The sequence below is a fragment of the Ammospiza nelsoni genome, chromosome 6, assembly GCF_027579445.1.
Source record: "Ammospiza nelsoni isolate bAmmNel1 chromosome 6, bAmmNel1.pri, whole genome shotgun sequence".
In the NCBI taxonomy this organism is placed as follows: Eukaryota; Metazoa; Chordata; class Aves; order Passeriformes; family Passerellidae; genus Ammospiza; species Ammospiza nelsoni.
Window position 1 is genome coordinate 38,977,610 of NC_080638.1, and position 20,000 is coordinate 38,997,609.

The 20,000-nt window shown below is 36.0% G+C and overlaps 1 protein-coding gene across 3 annotated transcripts in view; it reads left to right on the plus strand.

The window, feature by feature from the left end:
• NPAS3 (neuronal PAS domain protein 3) overlaps nt 1-20,000 on the plus strand; it is a 586,683-nt gene that overhangs the window by 468,903 nt on the left and 97,780 nt on the right. The window lies entirely within an intron of this gene.

The following is a 20,000-nucleotide window of genomic DNA, read 5'->3' on the forward strand; positions in this document are numbered from 1 at the left end:
TCCAAGAGACCCAGTGGATGGAAAATTTAATTATATTTAGAGTTTATTTTGCTGTAATTTAGACCAGCTAAAGCTATGGTCAGGCAAATAAATTCTCAAAAAATGTGTTTCAAATATTTAGAACTAGTTTTTTATGTGTAAGATGACACCCTTGCAAATATGAATATAGTCTTTTTTGCTACTGCAAATATGAATACAGTCTTTTTTATATAAGGTTTAACAAAACAGATACTAAACTTACTAGTTAAGGTAAAGGTATGAGTAATGACTATTGAAACTGTGAGAAGTGGAGTTTCTTCTTCCTGGAGGACTTTGAGGCATTATCAGTGTACTCTTTTATCAACCATAATAAATGGCTGCATTTAGTAGGATGTGCAAAACCCTGTTTAAATATTCAAGGCTTGAGACTGCTTCTTACTACAGCTGCTGTAGATTCACCCACCATTCAGAAGCCAAACTCTGCCAAATAAAGAAAAGGGAAAAGAGGTTGGTGGCTTGGAATGAGAGTGAAATCTACAGCCTCAACACAATAGTGCACATCTCAGTTCTGAATCTTTGAAAAGGCTTTTTATGCTTCTTGCAGCATTTCACACACTGGATTATAAAAAAATCTGCTGGTAATGTTTAAAAATCCCATTCCATAAACAAACTGAACATGAAGGGGTCCAGACACTTAATAGAAATATTCTGCCTTGCACACAGAAAATCTAACACATGTTTATTAGTTTTTACAGCATAAGCTGTCTTCAAAGCCTTATTGTGGAACAAAATTCCGGCAAAAATAATGTAACCTCCGTGCTTTTTATTAGCACCCTCATTGTGGTCTGAGGATGTGATCAACAATCTAAATAAATTAAAAAATGGGATCTGCTAGCATCTGTGAGGAGTGCGTCAGGCCCTTTAAGATCTAAACAAAACAGCTGTTGCCAAAGTGTTGTCAATAACTTGAAGCATTAAAAGATAACTGGTTAGGGGGAAAAACCAAGGTCTTGTCTTAAGCATCAGAAATGTAAACATGTTTTTAACTCTGTGGATTTTCAAGTTTTTGAAGTCTTTTACATTATGGGCTAGCAACTTTCTCCACCTTTAGAGGCAGGCTAAATTTCTATACTATTTGCATGATCCTAGAGTCTAGGATTGTTAGGAAAACACAAAGTAACTGCAAGTCTTGCAGTTATATTATGCAAGTTGCCCATCCTGCAAAGGCCAGTGGTTCACACAACTATGAATACCTCTGTAAATAATAATTCTTTAAAAAAATAACCATACAAAAGGGTTATTTAGGCAAACTCTTTTCAAAATTCCTAGATTTTACGAGAATCAAAAAATAGGACTTGAAGTACAGTTGTTCAGTTTTTCTTTCTCTCTGTATACAATGTTATTTTCTCCCCTACTCTTCATGCGTTATTTTTTGTTATTTGGCCAAGCTATTTAGTCTAGAGTTAGTACTCCCAAAGGACTTAGGCCTGATTTATGTTTCTTTTTTGAAATTATGCATCTGTATTTTTCTACCCTTAAATTGAACTGCACGACTGAAATTTTCTGCTGTGTATCTGTAGTTACACAGGGCTTTAAAATCAGCTGATTAATTCTCAAAGGTCTGTAGACACCTAACTTACTCTAGTCTTTCAAATGTTTTTATTGTTTTTATCAAATTTACTTCTATTTAATTATATATTTGGGGATTTGTGATGCACAGAGCAGTAAATATTGGCACGCTTTTATCACAAGATCTCTCAGCTAAAGCTGCATAAAATAAAAACTGTAGATAGACATGAGACTTCTTCCTTTCTCTCTGTATGTTACCTCATCAACTCTCCTTTCATGTGCTCTTATAGACTGAAGGTCTCCATAAGATCCTGTACAATATAGGAAATAAATTACTAGATTTTCTTTTTTTTTTACCTTCTGCAGTTGGTTTCTCCAGAGGGGGAGTTTCAGGAGTGGGGTGTCTTGGAAACTTGAATTTCATGTTCCATGTTCCTTTCTTTTTTTTTCTTTTGTGATGTGGGAAAATCCATGGGGAAGTTTCTGACTATTTCACATGTGCAAGACTATCTCCATTCCTGGAAAACGAAACAAGTGAGAGCATAATTAAAAAAACATGTTCAGTCAGGCTTCATTAAGCAAAGGACCTCAGCCTCTCAATTTGGGCTATGGCATCTCTCTTTAAGCCACTCAAGCAGGTTATCCAAAGCAGCAGGTCAGGGCTGCCACTAGCTGGCTATGTCTGTGTTCAGCAGAGGTGCTGGGTACAGGATGAGTTGTTCTAGAAGAGAACAAAGCTCTTGGAGAGTGGGTCATGGTCTGAACGAAGAGCAGGTGACTGCAGAGAATGGAGGACATTAAAGTGTTCGGCTGTAATCTCTAAGTGCTCTTCCTGCAAATTGTTTCATGCTCTCTAGCTTACTGTTCCTGTTCCAGGGGCTTACAACTTATTACCAGTGTTGAGCAAAAATTAGTAATTTTCCCTCAATGATGATCTGTGCTTTCAGACTGAAACTAGAATAGCTTCCAGGTTTTCATTAGGTAAAAATTTTTAAATTGTGAGTTTGAAACATTGTCATTATTCTAAAGTGTATCACACTTTTATGTTTGGGATTTTTTCCTCTATTTGTGCATATTGGAGGGCTTTGTGGCTGCTTGGAAGCCTTCACATTCTGTGGCTTGTATATGATAGATTGAGTAGTTTCTCCCAGTGTTTTGAGGGGACTTGCAAAAGTCCTCACCCTTTCTGTATTTTACATTTCTATAAGTTCTAGCATGTTCACAGGCACATTGAATTTTAAATTACATTCTCAGTTTTCAATACTAAATTAATAAATACTCTAAGATTTATTTGATATTAACTGTCTGAGTTATTGTTTTTATTTAAAAGCTTTAAATTATTACACTTACAAAAAGGCTATGCTCTAGTTAAGAAATAAAAAAGTGCTATTGCAATGCTTTGAAACTTGAAATCTCACAGAGATACTTCATCTCATATGAAGCTCTGTCCTAACTTACACTGTTCAGCAGTCGTAAACCATTCTTTCATCTGTCAAGCTTAATTTACAGAAAATGACCAATTTATTTGTTCTGAAGTAGAAAGAAATGGTAAAGTGTTTATTTCATGCACTATAAGCAAAATATTTGTTTCTAAACAGCAAGCTTTATTCCCATCTCTCATGAAGCAAGAAAATCACGCCTCTTCACCTTTCAGATTGTCTCCTTCATATTATTCATGCTAGTCTTTTCTCACTAATTTTATGATAATAATGAGGCAATGGCGTGCTGGTTAGCACAGAATGACCTTTTAATTGAAAAGCTGTAAATTCAGTCTCAGTGGCCAACACTGGCAGAAATTTAAATAAATAAGGCTGCAAAGCCCTTACAATGGGCTGGCCTCTTGACCAGGGTGCTACCAAAGTCCTGCTCACCTGTCATCTGGCAGTGCTTTGTAATTCCTTGGTGTTAACTGTCTGTCTTGTTACAAGTTAGGTTAGCATGAGACGAACAAAGAGCATGGAGTCTTTTATTGGTTAGGCCGAGGATTTTGAATTAGAATATCTTCAATATCTGATCTAATACTATACTTCGTAAAGCAGCCTTTTAATCACATAAGGCTTATTGTTTAATTTCCAAATCATGATAAAAATCTGGACAGATTGATGCATGAGTAATTCTTGTTCCTTTATACAGTTTCTCTTGATCATAGTTTTGATTTTTGTGCATTTATTATTTGAAAACACTAATAACATTGGTTTAATGAGATTTTCTTTCTGACAGGCACTTAAGATTGGTACCCAGATACTACAATGATAAGGTCTTTTTAAGTGCTAGGTAAGATGCCTGAATTTTTGTAAGCAGCTCTAAGAAATTGTGCCACATTCAGTGTGTCTCAGAGACACCCAGTTCAGGAAATGGTCAATAGCACATTATCCTGCCCACACATAAATGAATACCTCTCAGGTTCTTGACATTGGTGCTTGGCACTGTCTCACTAAAGTTCATAGCTAACAATAGCTAATGCTATATTAGTGATAACTAATAAGAATTGATAGTCTGGAATAACATAAAGCAGCTTTATGCTGTCATGCATCTTTATCAGGAATATATCATACAGACAATAGAAATTTTCCATATCCTTTAAAGTTTTGCATTCTGCATATTTGGTTGTTAGACAAATAGAGCAAGCTTTGCTGACTTCATTTTCATTCTTGGCAGCATGTTTTTATCATAAGGCAGATAGTCATTAATTTACAGAATCAACGCTGGGAACAGCTTTTGTGATCTCATATTAAATTTTCGCCTGAATCCGCCCCTTGGCAAAAATTACTCACATCGTTAAAAAATATTTAATTAGGCTGTAGTTTATACCCAGCTCACTGGGGAAATGTTGGAATTAATATGATTTGCATGAGTTCTGTTTCTCTTTTTCTGTTAGAGATTAGTTTTGAATTCAGTTCAGAGGGTCGCTGACACTGCCAAGGACTCACAATTGTGAAGGTCAAACAGGTAGCAAATACTTCCCCTGGGTAGCTTCCCTGAAAAGACAGCTCAAAATTGCTTTTAATTATGGGTTACCTAAAAGGCCACTTGCTGTTTTTATTTTTCTACAATCTCTCAAATATTATATGGCTGGAACTTCTAGGTAGACCATCAGTTCAAATCTAAAACAACACAAGTCATGTTTTCACTTCTTTATCTTTTCTTAAAAGTGTATAGCATATCAAACCCAAACAGTGCACACAATCAGGCATACATATGTTTAAATCTGTGTTTAAAACATTACTTTTTGTGTCTGTTCCTTTGTTGCAGTAGGGGAAACCCAAAAACTGCTTTCTTTTTCCTAAGGTTTGTAGGGGGGAAAAAAGTATATTTTGGAAGAAAAAAATGTTTTCTTCATAGCAATGCATCCACTGGGTTAATTATTCTTCACAAGATAAGGTACAACGTTTAGTTATGCATTCTCTTGTTTATGATTTCAAGGGTTAGAAAAAACCCTGGGGATCCACAATCCTGTGCTTTTTAAAAAGAGAATTTAATGGAAACTTTAATTAATAATCTAATCAATCAATTAATCTCTGTTACATAAGTGTTGAAATCTAATTCTTCTTCACAGCTCTATCTATGCAGGGGGAGATGACTGCCCACTTATCAGGATGATGGGGAACCATTACAGACACAAAGAAAAAGTGAAACTGTAATAGTTTTGTGAAGCTGACACAGATAATATGCTAAGAATGTACTCTTGGATTTGGAAAAGATCAAATGTGTCAGTATAGTGAGCTGTGGTGCAGTTAATTTCAGAAGTTCATTTTTTTCTTTAGCGTATAAGAATGTAAGACCAGTCCCTATATAGTTAGGAGTTAATCTGTTTGCTTTGTGAAGACCCTGGCAATTATGACATATTAATAGTAAAAAAATCCTCTTAACTAGTGAGCATCAGGTCATGCTGACTTTTACCTTGAGTTCAGAAAATGTAAACAATCTTCTTTATGAAATATGTGCAGACCACACCATGCTGTTGACTAGCGTAATGTTGATAAATAAATATTTATATATCAAGTGATTTATATAGGGCTTCTATCAGTGCTGCAAAGGTGAGAGTCCATTTCACCCTTATTCCTGGTACTGTCAGTCAATCCAAACTCTCTGGAGCCTGGAACCCTGCCAAAGGTGCTTGCAGTACTGATGGCAATTTAATTGATAACAATGCAGATGATTCTTTCATGCTCAAACTCATCTCCATAGCAGACTCTGAGTATTTGTGTCTGAATGCTTCAAAATGCTTTAAAAAAATCCACTGAGAGGCTTACATGTAGGAAAGAGAATTAAGTCGTACGTAGGCATGCACAGGTGTTGTACAGCTTCTGTCACGAAGCTTCTACTTTCTTTTGAAAAGTCAGTTCAATGTGTAAAAACACTTACAGGGGAATTTAGTGAAAAGCATTTTGCAGAGAAGTATAAAAATGTAAACCAGCTTTGAAAAGGAAATAGGAAATTTGTATATCCTTAGCAATGTATTTAATCTTTTGGGCTATATACCATGCACTCCAGTCAATGCAGTCTGTACTTCCAAACTCCCATAAAGTCTGAAATGTAAGAATTTTATTACATTTTGAGTATAGACTGTAGACACAGGAAAATGTGGTTTATGGCAGTTTTTGGGCTGCAAAAGCCTAATTAGATATTTATATTGAGATCTCATTTAGCTTGCTTTAGTTCTTTCCTACGGTAAGAGAAAAGGCAAGAAACAAAACGTCATACTGAACTATCATTGAGCATCATTCTCTTTCTCTTACTTTCAGTGATTTACCATTTCTTTATTTTTTTCTTTTTATCTTTGGCATATTCATTTTCCATCCGTTCCCAAGATGCAAATCCTGATGGCTTGAAATTACACTCTTTTTGGCAAGGAAAGGCCACAGCTTTATTTGCAGCACAAATTGGTCCAAATACACTAGTATTAATTGTGCACACTATATACAAAAATAATAGCTTACACTGCCAGCAGGCAGAATTTCCAGTCAGTGATTATAACATTCTTTTCCAACTGAAGAGTTTTGAAATTCTTGCCTGTCAGTGAAAAACTGACCATTCTGAAACGCAAAAGTGGCATTGCTCTAAAGAGGGCACCCCAGAATTTCTCACCCAAAATTGTAGCAGCTGAAAAAAGTCAATTATATTCATTTACCTGCATCCTTATGCTATCCTTCTGGTTTTTTACCTTTCTCTCCCTTCTGTTCCTCACATAAGCCTCATTATCCCTTGCTGTATTCAGGGACCATCAGTCCGTAAAAGCACCATTCTGGCTGCATCTGATATAAAACACACATATTACACACCCATGTATGATTTAAAACAACTTAAAATAAAATGCTATCATAATGCTGAACGGAGGCTTAGGAAGTGCAAGTCAAGCACAGAAGGTTCCAGGCTGTGGTGCACCATCTGGAATCCAGCAGCAAGGCAACACCACATAGTTTCCCAAGGAGGTATTACAAGCACGGCTACAGAACATCTGAGGTTTAAGATGCTGTCATACCTAAAATATAACAAACCATTTTTAATGTAATTTTGTTCTTGGATGAGATGGTTCCATGAATAGCAGAGACTACTATTAACTATGTTCAACTAGAGCATTAGTTACACCTCAGGAAAAAGGTCTTGGAGTCACTATGGATAGTTCTCTGAAATTGACAACTGGATGTGCACAAGTTGCCCAAATGTTGGGCGTCATGAGAAAGAATATGGAGGATATCATAAAGTGCAATCAAGGCCTGATATTATTTCTTTGCCAAGGCCGCTGTAAAGAGAAGTGTTGGGGAATTTCTTAATTATTGGTATGTTAGGTACCTGGAGCCTTTCCCTTCTATGCAATTTTTATAGGACTGCATGGTGATGGCTAGCAAGACATACCAGATCTTGGACATTTCCAGATCATAGCCTTAGCCAGACACATAACATCTGAATCCTGACAATCACAAAAGCCTCTCTTGCTCTTTTTTCCTTCTCCCTCTCTTTGTTCTGTGTTCTTATACAATACCCATGGAATCAACTGCATATTCAGAATGGGAGCAGTACAAGATAGACACTGGACTCTGACAGAACCCATGTGCTGCCAGAACAACAGGACTGTTCAAAGAAGTAACAAAAGTACCTTCACTGTGATTTGTTGTGTAAGATAGATGCTGGCATGCATTAGCTGTGGGAGCAAAATAAAAATTAAAGCAAGGAAACCATTTAATATAAAAAATTTTTAAAAATTAATAAAAGAAAGGGAAAAGCCTAAAATATATGCTTACTTGGTAAAAATGCTTGAAAGTGGGGACCATATTTTTTGTGTTGTACTCTGCAGTGGAATCCCAAAAGTGACTCACAGATATTTTGACAAATAACTTTAATTGGATGTATTTCTAGGAAAAATTTGCTTTCAAAACTAATGTTTGTGGTCATATACCTCGCAAGATAAAGATTGTGCAGTCTAAAACTAATATAGCTTTCCTGTTTAACTGGTTCTTAGTTAGTAGGTACTGTGAGTGATGCTGGAGGGAGAACTGAACTTAATTGGCCTTAGTTGGCCTCATTATCTTGCTGCCATCCACCGTTGCTCCACTCCGTAGATGTATCATTTGAAAGTCAAGGAACTCTTCTGTTCTAAATAGTGAGTTACATTACTAAATTAATTAAATGAAAGAGAAATCATATGAGTAAATGTTCACAGTCACTTAAACCCATTGAAATGAATGCATTGTCTAGGTGTAAGTTCACCTCAAAAACGCACTTGGTCACTTGCAATAGATATAGGCACTCAGGAAGCAGTAAAGTCTAACAGAGCATTCAAAAAGACACTGGTACAAGGATCTTCAGTAAACACATGTAACTTTATGTAGTTATTAGCTATGGGAAGAATTCTACAGTGTGAAGAACTGGAATTCTTTTCCTGGGGTAGGAAAGTTATATTTTCACTAGATATCTGAGTTACATGGCCAAGGTGTAGCTAGTGAGTCAGATTACAGACTATCTTTTAGCAAATAATATATTTTGCTTTTCTCCTTTATTGGTCTTATTCTCTGCATTGTATTTGTCATTCTCCCTCAGAAACACCGCTTCCTGCCTTGGTTTCCGCACTTCTCAGTGGTCAGATCTCTGATTTCTCCCTCTCTATCTCCTGTATTAGCTCTCAGTTTCCCTCTGTTCTCCAAATGTTTCTCTGACTTCAGCCCTATTTTCACCATTTACCTCTCATTTCTGCCAAAAATTTCCATCAGCCTCTATGATTCTGAGTATTGGATTTATTTTTTTTCTCTTGCTTCTGTGAGTATTGTCATTGTTACTGACCCTTGCAGTTGTGTTTCAAACACCTCCTTCATTTCTTGGCCATATCTCTGTCGAAGCAGAAGTGAACTTTTGGCCTACTGTTTCCTAAATGTATTATGTGTTGCAGCATTTAAGATACAAAAAATAGCACTGAGGTCTAAAGGTGTTTTTTGTCTTCAGAACCTGTGGCTCTTTGCAGTCCATGTGCATCTCTCAGGCCACAAAACCTCCCCTTCCTTTCTGCTCTTCAGTAGTGCCAAGTACTGCTAAAGTACATCTATAAACATATCTTTACCATTCTTCTTTCTCTCTCAACTTAAAATTGACTGTTACCGTGTCATCCTGTTATCCAGATTTACTATCATGTTTACCTCTCCATGCCTTCCATAACAGCCTGTATACAAAGCCATCCAAAATTTGTCTACTCATCTCTATCATTTTCTTAATCATTTGGTTACCTGCAGTTCTGTAATCTTCCCCTCTTCCTCCAACCTCAGTCTCACTTTTTGCCTCAATCTGAGTAAACTGTGATTGTTATGATTTTTTCTTACATGCCTGTAAGTATCCCAACATTTTAATTTTTCTGACAACTCTGCTTCACAGATTTTTAGATTGCAATGTCTCAGATTGCCTCAATTTCCTTCACTGATTTTGGCTTTCTGGTGCTTTTCATGCCGCCTCCAGTTCTTGGCAGATGCCTGTACCTCTCATCTGTTAACTCTAGCGTCCCTTACTTTTTTTTTCAGACTGTTTCTCTCCTAGGTTAAAATGCAAATGTTACCCATACTCTTCCACTCAGAAAGTTCTTTTTTCTTAAATACTGGGATTTTTTTTTCTTACCTGGACTCAGTTATAACTTCAATACTAAGACTTGTTTATACTGTATCATTTGTTGTATGTGCAGCGTTGCATAAATTATCAATAAATAAATCTAAAATTTTAAGAGGAAGTATTTGGAGAAAAAAAAAGGATGGAAAGACCTTAGTAGTGTACTTCATCTAAATACAATGTCATCCTACAAATTCTATATAAATTTTTCTTTTCTTGTTAAAGAAGCAAAAACCTACATAGGTATGTGCTGCCTTTATCAAATCCACAGACCGTGTTTGAGAGAGTTTAGATGGGACATTTAGAAGTCTGTGACAGAACAGTAGTCTTCTGTTGCTTTCTTCTAAGCCAAAAAAATAGATTCCTGTGACTGTGAATGTTTAACAAACATGGAAATGCTGAATGAAGCTAGAATGTAAATAGTTTTAAATTGGTATGTTTATTTCAGAAAAATTTGATGTGATCTCTCATTTGGAGGGCAGTGCAAGCAATATCTACTTGAACAAATTTTATGCAGCATGAAGATGTGTGGTGGGTTAATTCTAAAGAACATGCATCTCTAAAGGTCTTTGCAATATTTCAAGCATTTGTATTTTTTTTTTCTCTTAACATGCCTGAAATGGAAATTCATCTGTGAATGGTGGTTTTTATTCGTGTTTTCACAGAAGCACATTTGCATGCCCTAGAAAAGAATCAATATTATGAATGAGAACTCTCCCCAAAAGTCTTTAATTATATGTCTGTGTATCAATATGAAATACTTTGTGTTTTCCCAGATTTTTTCTTCTTTTAGCTGACACAGGCAGACTTTAAAAGGAGTAAAATCAGCAGTGTAACAATGAAATGCATACAAACTTGTTAAATGTGATGGCAAAATAAAAAGCTTCAGTCAGTATGATCAGTTAAAAGAAAAAAAAAAGATAGCCAGCAAACTGTCTATCATGTGATGAAATTTGACAGTAGGGATTATGGCTTTGATGGACCAGAACAGCTAATAGAAGAAGCTGACATTTTTGAAACCCTGCTAATTAAGGGTTCCTTCCTTAATATTAAAATAAAGTCTTTGTCTGGGTTTTATGGTTGGAGAATCAGGTGTTTTCATTAATATATGCCAGTCAGTCTTAATAAGCTTGGAGGGCAGAGGAAGTTATTATTGAGTGACCTTCTACAAAATAAGCATGTTGCTAAGGGCTCTAACCCTGCCCTGTTCAGACTGATGAATCTCATTTCCAATGCAAAAGCTTCACAAGAAATCCAAGTATTCTCTGTGCAATCACAGAAAATAATCCTTGTGTCTCTTGTAATGTCCAGAATTGCCACTTACTATACTACTACTGTACAATGAATATTACAATACACATTATTTTTCTAGCACAATTGTCTACATTTCTGAATGGCCAAGAATACAAAAACTTATTGTCCAGACACTTGTATTGAAAAGTCAGCTCATTTTAATACTTCTCAAATAGTCATCTACCCTGTTCATGAATTATAATGCACAGAATATATCTGACAATACTAGCTTTGAAAAAGAGATATGCCTGTATTATTACATATTCATTTTCAAATAGATTTTCAACAGATTTTAAACCATTCATTGAAATTCATTGAGATGATAAATTCACAGTTGGATTTTGATTGACTCCTAATCTAATTTTACATTTGATAAGTTTTCTTCCTTTTTTTAGTAGTAATTTTGATTTGAAGTAGATTTTTCAAGCTAAGTGAAAGGGTGTGGTAAGTTACTAGTTGTCAGCACATATTTGCTGATAGAAATTAGAAAATGAGATATGGAACCAGATTAATTAAGTGAAGCAATGTAGCTATCAGGGATGTGCCTCACGCCAACTCTGTGTGGACTAAGCCATTTCTAGCACCCCTAGACTTTCTGCAGATATTTACTAATGCTTTGTTGCTTTTAGCTTTCCTCACTTTTTCTCACTGGGTCAAGTCAGTTCTCTAAATGGTCTGTGAGATACTGCACACATAATAGAGTGGATAATGGATGAAATTTGAAGCCACACATCCCGTTGGCTGACACTGTGCTGATAAAATAACATGGCTGCCAAGTAGAAATGTCAGAGCTGGGAGAATATACATGCTCCCAGGTCATTGTGTGAATCTCTAAAAGTTGAGCATTTAATAGGAAGCAATCAACTGCGTCATATTTGTAGATCTCCATTCTTTAATTGAAGATGGATGTATGTTTTCTTATCCAACCAAACCAAGCTATCACAATCTGTAAATTACTTGATAAAACATATTCCAAAAGTTTGGAATATCAGGTTTATTTCTTTCTTTATTTACATTGATGATGAGGCTAAATCTTAAATTAGCTTCAGAAATCAAACACTTCAACAGAAGGGAATATACATACTCTTGGATAATTCTTACTCTTATTTATTGTTACATACATAAATGCATTTAAACCAGTGGGACAGTTCAAACTGGAATGCTAGAAAAGACAAAACTGAGGCCCCTGTATTTATTTTCTATCTAGATATTTTCTTCCCAGGGCATTTTTGATACATCACTACATGAAAATAAAATAATAAAATAATTAATGCCCTGCAAAATCCATCCCATTATGAAGACCCACTATCCACTGCAATGTTTATTTCTGAATGCCTAATAGATGTCATGTTTGAATACAAGTAGTCCAGTTAGTCTATAGACTGCTTTGAATATGAAAGGATCTCTTTATTTTGTTCCATTAAAGTCAACTCCATCTATGCACCTTGGACTATCTGTATCTCTACTTGATTTATGTGTTTTAAGTTTGAGATTTTGGGCTATTTACCTCATGAGCATTTTTTTCCCTCAAACAAAAGTAACTTTATTTTGCCTCATATTTAACCTTGATCCTATTCAATTTGGAAGAGTACTAAGTGCAGCATTTTTCTTAGAATGTGTAAAACTGATCAAATGAAAACCCCCACAGTTGTGTGGGTGGTGTTATTTGTTTATTTTCTGCTGGGTTTTTGTTTGGGTTTTTAGTTTAGTTAGGTTTTTTAAGAGAAACTTGTGGCTGCTGGAGGTCAAGGAGGTAGCTGAAGTGTCATCAGTGATTTCCACTCTGTCTCTAGTGGACAGATATGAATAGAGAGAAGACAGTCCATATGGTACTTAGCATCTCACTGGCAGCTCCAAACCGCAGGAACAAAACATTAGATCTACCCTAGGAATGCCTCTTTTAGGTATAGTGTTAGGGTAACTGATATACTGCCACCCTGTAGCCATTTCTGTTGTTTTGGTATTTGAAGTAAGGCAAAAAACCCCACTTTCTCACTGCATGCAGTAGTTTAGAATTCCAGCACTTACTGCTAAAAAGTCTGGTTGAAAGCTGCTGATTTCTGATAATAAAACTTTTGTAGACATCAATATATGTAAGAACTAACACCCAGAGAGAAATATTCTATTCTCATCCTTGTTGCCATTGTGTTGCTAAATAGTATGACAAGAGCTTTCTTACAGTCTCAGCAGTATTTTATGCAGTACCTGCTGTGACTCACCTAAGAGCCAATATTAGTGTGCTCATTCACCAAAAAAGTAAGAGTAAAGCAGAAATGGTACCCTTATGCAGAAATCAATATTCATAAATAAAACAGCCAAAGTCACTGTACTCAAATACTGTAAATGCTATATTTTTTACTGTAAATGTAATTGAAACAAGATCATTCATTTTGCTGCTGGAAAACAAATGGAGTACTAAGCTAGATTTACGCCTTCTTCAAGAATAATGGATTTTTTGTGCGGGAAGAAGGAAATTTATTCCACAGCAGAAGCTAACAGGTGATCTCCACTACCAAATATTGCAACTGTAGCTGAGGACAAGAAACATAATGAGGAAAGGATACTCCAGGATGTTTGAATAAGGCTCACTGACTGCTGAGAATGGGCTAATGCTGTAGTGAGTCTGGTATCAAGTTGAAATCTGCTGTAACATCAGTGTGCCTTCCCAAAGTGAAGTGCCAAGCCGAAGGTCATTAAATTTTAATGTCAGTTCTCATGATGTAATGTTAATGTTGTGACTGAAAGGAGTGGCATACGAGTTGTGAGGTTCATCCTTAGTGTGGGAGGATACAGGATACCCAGAGGACACCCCAAAATACTCCATTCCATTAGTCACATAGATGTTCAAGTACTCACAGAATGGAACATTTCAGACCCAGGACAAATGTAAACCAATTGAAAGGTTTAAAAAGACACAACACAGCATTTTTCTGCAATATGTTTAGGGTCTAGATCTGTGGCTAATGGCTAATTTAACATTGAAGGAATAGCACAAAAGCAGCTATAGACACCAAAACCATCAGCATGTCCCCCTCCACCAACACATTTGTGAATCCTGAAATAATCTCACTGTGGAAAGTATTACTCTAAGTGATCAATATGACTAATCACTTTTAAGAGGAAGGCAATTATTTGGAGACGGTATCTGTCTGCATCACGTATAACTCTTGCCTTTCTCTGCAACTTCCTGCTTTGCTTTTCTATGTGCTCCTATTTTCCTGTCTTCTTCACAGTTTATAAAACTGAAGCTAAATATCTTGGCAGCTATGTTTTGCTCTCACCTTTCAGCTCCTAAATCTGAATGTAGTAATGTAAGAGTTTTGTATCTTTCAAACTTGAAATGACCTCCAGTTCTGAGTAGCAATAAAAACAGATGGAATTTTCCAGAGGGACACAAAAAGAGACTAAAGGAAAGGGAGAGAATTTGAGATGGAAGTAGAGAAGACCTATGACTGCCTTGAGAAAGAGATGGGCTGGCTTGAAACACAAGAATAATCATTTAAGCAAAGGAGAGGTTCTGGGGATATTTTCCACAGTCTTTATGGAAAAGTGAATGAGAAATCTCTCCTCTTTTCCAAAGAAAGAGTAGAATCTTTTCTTTTGTTGCTCAACTTTGTAAAGTGCAAATATGTTTTAGAAAAAGTTTGAGAAAGGTGTGAAATTTGATCTTTGAGCCAGTACCCCAATTTCCTACTATATACCTGGTCAAATCCATGCTGATAAATTCTTAAAGGCAGAAGTTACAGGAGTGGCTTAATTTAGAGGCTTCCTCCCACACCACCATGGTCTTGGTCAGGATTCAGACTGCAAGTTTCTTAGTCCATTGGAAGGGCTCCTTTCCCTGACTGGCACAGGGTCATAGAGGCTTGTACAAAGATCTTTAATTCCTTCATTCTTAGGTTAGCGTTACAGAGAACTGCCATGGACAATCTCTGTAAAAGATGAAGAGAAAATAAAACCAAAGGTATAAGAGAAAATGGGACCTGAGTTGAGCATAAGCAGGTGTCCAAAGATACCTGTTTAATACCCAGTGCTAGTATTAGCTGCCTTGAATATACTTGCTCCTGACAGAGTAGGTGCCACTTGATATCAGCTGCAGAAAACTACAAGCCCCCCACCCTGTCCCAACAGGAAAACTCTCTAGCTGATAGCTGCCTAACATAAAGATATTAAGGATTTTATATCCATGGCAAAATTTTCCAAAGAGTTGTCTCAGGCTGAGCATCCAAAATCAAAGGCTGCTTTTGGAAAATTGACCCTGGCCTTTGGGAAGACACTGCAAAGACTTTACTCGTTTCCTGAAAGGGTAATTTGAATCTTGTTCTATATTCCCACATTAAATTAAATTGAAAGTGCCTCCACTGCTATCAACAGTTTAATGAAAATTGCTGTTATTTCATGGAAATTTTTTTTTGTAACCTAAGCTAAATGAGTTACAGACTGCTGTGTGTATATACACGTGTGTACAATAATTGAAAGTCTTTTTTTATTCTATTTGATTCAGTATTGAAGATAAGTTTTTCTCTCTCCTCTTTCTGCTAGCATACACATAACTTTATCCAGATGGTTTTTCAGTTTCTGTCCTTGAGATATGTGAATTAAAATTGAAAGATGGATTGGGAAAGAACATAGCATTTCTGCCCAAGCAGTTCAATATTCAGAAGTCTCATGATCTGTAAAAGTTATGGAGAGGTATCATACCCATTAGTCCAGAGGAAAACCCGTTCTAATGTTGATATCACATTACATTGTATTTCACTTTCTTGTTGATATATTATTTTATAAATTGTAGTACAGTGTAGTGATTTTCATATTGTATTTCATATTTCATCTCTAATCTTTTGTGTTGGGCTACATGGAACTTAGTATCTTAAGAAACATGAAATAATGAGAAAATTAATAATTTAAATGCTTATTTAACTATCTGCAATTGGTGTGTTAATCCTAATATAGAAAATTCATCATGGTATAGATATATTACTGCTTTTTTGTCTTACTGAGCTATTTGTAACCATATTTCACCTTAAAAATATTTAATAAATCACTCTTTAATCATTAAGGAGTTTGAAGTGCACTGTCCATTTCCACAATCTCAAAGTACTGTTTAATCCATTTGATCAAATGAGATTTACTGTAGCACTAACTTTTGTTGTTGTCTTAGCACAGTTAGACTGCATTGCTCAGTAAGGAGGAATAGCAAAGGCTATTGATATGTCTGTTGAAAAAGGCAAATTCCTCCTTGTTTCCCAGGAATCACATCCTCCCAAAATTCTGATTTTGAGAAGTCACCTGAACTTTAGAACAGTTCTGCTAGTCACTAAACAGTGAAGTTGCCAAATATGAAGTGCCAATGTCTTAGATATGTTTATAACTTCCAGAATTTTATGGCATAACAGTGACTTCTTTAAAATGTTAAGTCCTCTGAGATTTTTGGAAATGGCTTTAAAAATATATGCTGAAAAAGAAAAGAAAAAAAAATGTGCTAACCCATTTTTCTCCTAAAGAATCTTCAGTTTCCTATTGCTGTGAGCAGATACAGAGGTTCACACTCTATAGTCACTTCATTAGTAACAATCTGCAGCAATTCTTTTGAAGTCAGTACAGTTAACCAGCTGTAAAACCAATGTTACTGAAATAAAATCCAGACCTACAATTGCTGTACTTTCCACCAAGTACCACACTCATTTCTTGTGCTTCTTTTGGATTCTCACTATTGTTCATAGTAAAACAGTAGTATCTGAGATACTGCAGAGTGGTAACAACTGGTAAATTTATGTTCTTTATAGTGATGACCACAGTGACTGAAGAGTGGCAAATGCAGTCAGCATGCAGGACTCACCTTGCTCACAGGCATGCATGGCATGAGACCTTTTGGCAGCTACCACAGTACCCATTCCTCTAGAGCATATTGCATGCATTCTATACATTTTCAGTTCAGTTAGAAAAGAAGGCTTTTTCTACCAATCAGGGCAGTGTATGAAAATAATTCCATCTCTCCATGCTGCATGCATCATGATTATGGATGCGCTGAAGCAACAATAATCAATCTCAGTTAACTGGGCAACCTTGTCACTTGCTGCTCTTAGTCGCGCAAAGTGTTGTACAAAGAAGCAAAGTGTTGTACAAAGAAGCAGAAGCAATGCAGCTTGATTGTCATGAAGGTGTTATTGTACATGAGGTACTGAGAGGTTGTACATTATGATAGGAGCACAGTTCATTTTGCTGTGTTTTTATAAATGATTATGGAAGTAAAGTAAAAGCTGTGTGGCTGCACTGCCAGCCAGAGTACCTTGGACTTTTCTCCCACTTTCTTACACCCATCAAAGCAACTTGCAGAGGTGGCATTATCAGGCCTTTTTTTTACTCCCAATGAACTATTTTCTTTTTGTGGAGATTAGTTTAAAATGGCCCAGTGCATATCCTATAAAATTTACCTCTCTGTTAGTGGTAAGTGGCAGCTGGCAGCAGAACAGTTCAAAGGTGCATGAGATCATCCATATTAAATAAAACAACCAAACATTCATTTGCATCCCATTTACCTTGAGGAAAGTTCAGCACACATTTAACATCAGACAATACTTAGTGTTTTGTTGGGCTGTAAGGCCCTGAAAAGGCTGCTCTCCCAGCAGCACATGGAAGTCTAAAACTCAGTGGGTGCTACTGAATTAGTTTCCAGTGAGAAAAAGAAATTAATTTGAAGGGTGAAAATCCTACGTGCACCATGTGACAAAGATTTTGTTACATTCAGAGCTGTAAATCTGAAGAAGAGTAGCTTGGCAAATGAGAAGACATGAACTGTGCAATTATATAGAATCTTCTGAAAGTCTAGTGTTTCCTTTTAGAGTCTGTAACTTTTAGGCTACAGGCTGAAATGAAGTATGCTATTAAACTGCTGCTTATGGGTAATATGTTGTTCATGTTTTCTCTTGATTTTTGTCATCTGAGACTGAAATTATTTTCTTAGGGATTTCTGTTGTTATTACCACAATAGTCCATAGTATAACTAGGTCATAGTATAATTTTGAATGTTCTCATTTTCAGCTAAAACTGGAAGAAATAATAAATTAGATCACAGCTCTTCTTATAACCTTATCCATAGAAGGAAAATACAACTGCTTTAGTTTTGATCTTTAATGTTCACAGCACTGCTGTAGTTAACCTGTCCATAACCTAACAAACAGATTTATTTGCAATATCTTGTAACAACAATGAATAAATGGATAATGATAATGTTATTCAGAAAAATAAATCCTCTTTTTTTTTTTATTTTTAATTTATTCTTAGAGAATGTATGTAAAATTCCAAATTGAACATCTAGAATTCTGTTTGCATGGGCTCGGTAACAGTGGTCATAAACAGTGCTTCTTATGTAACAGATAGTGTGCTGGAATTTCCCTTACATTCCTTCACCATTAGCTTCTCAGATCAGAGTCACTTGGTTGCTTCCTGAAGACAAGGAAAGATAGCCAAGGTCTCTGTCTGATAAATGTCCTGCCCTATAAAGCCCATATTTTTCTGGTTTTCTTCTATTAGAGAAATTTCTTCCTGTGCATGTTACTCTCAGTCCACTTCAGCTCAGGCTGCCCTTGAACCGTAGCTGTTTTCTGGGGAGGTGGGAGCAGGTGGATGTGGAGTGGAGAGGACTGAAGCAAATCTCTGGTTGTCATGATGCCTTTCCTGCCTCAAACATTTTGTGTTAATTATTTTGTAAGTAGCATGTTCTGGGGTAGTTTGTCTTGTTTCCATTCACTATGGGATCTGTGATTACTTCTATTGAAACGAGTACTTAGACTTCATAGTTTAATGCAGTTAACAATACAGCTGTGGAATGAAAGGTATATTGAAGAATTTCAAAAGAGGAGTTGTGACTGAAATACAGTCGTGAAAAGTTGACAGATAGAGTTTATCAAAGTGCTGCAGTTTACCCTCACACAGAAGGAGAGTGGCTGCTTTTATATTCACTAATCCCCAAATAACCGCCAAGAAATATTAAAATACACATTCTATTAGTTTCATTTAATTTCTTAATTGCTCAAATTCAGTTTACCAATTTATTGCTGTGTGAAATGCTTAGAGGCAATGCGTACATTAAAGGGATTATTTACATGTAATCCCTCCCTCCCAAAGGATACAAACTGATCACTTATGAATCCTGATTTACACTCTGTAACAATACCAGATGAATGAAATAGTTACTGCAAATTGATGTAGCTCCTGAAAGTGCAATACAGCATGGAGTATGATTTAGTACTAAAACTGAACTATCTTGTTTTCACTGATGATTTTTGTAAAGGTGCATGAATTTAGAATGAACCAAACTAAAACTACTTGCTGCAATTGAGCTATTTATTTTCTGAGAATATGTGCAATCGACACATTAACCTTGGGGAAAAGTCTATTTCAAAATGTAGCCCATGTTCTATTTGGGATGTCGATTATTTTCAGCTAGGGTTATGATTTTACAGGAAAGAGATTTATAATTAGTTTTAACATAATTGGCAGGGATTTACCATTGAGATGCAGCCTTGCAGCTTGTTCCCTGCCTGTGGATATCACTGTTGGTATCTGTTTGCCAGCCAAAAGCTGTGAAAACAAGATGTAATAAGAGAAAGGAGAAATCAGAAACCTTACCCATAGTGAATAAAAAGGAGTAAAATTTTGAAAAATCTTGAAGTACATTATATAAAAGGAAATGTCTTTAACCTGCAGTGTACTCATTACACACCTTTGCAGAGTGATAAAAACTACCTGCAGTTTAAAAGGAGTTCTTTGCTTATCCTGTCAGCATTATATCTACCCCTTCTCTTTGGCCAGACATAAACTGTTGTATTAGAAATGCCCATGTTCTGAAAGTATGGCCATCTGTGCCAGCAGTAAATTACAGTGGGACTTAGGAGAGTCTGCAAAAGCCATAGGCACTCTAGCTTAAAAATCAAACATCTGAAATCTGAAATATTCTGCCTTCATTGCTTAAGAATTACTCTGCATTTCAACTGCTTAACAATTTCCTCTCATTTTTTAGTAAGGGATCTCTATGTGGTTGTGTTTTACTTTCATTTCCCCACAGATTGTGG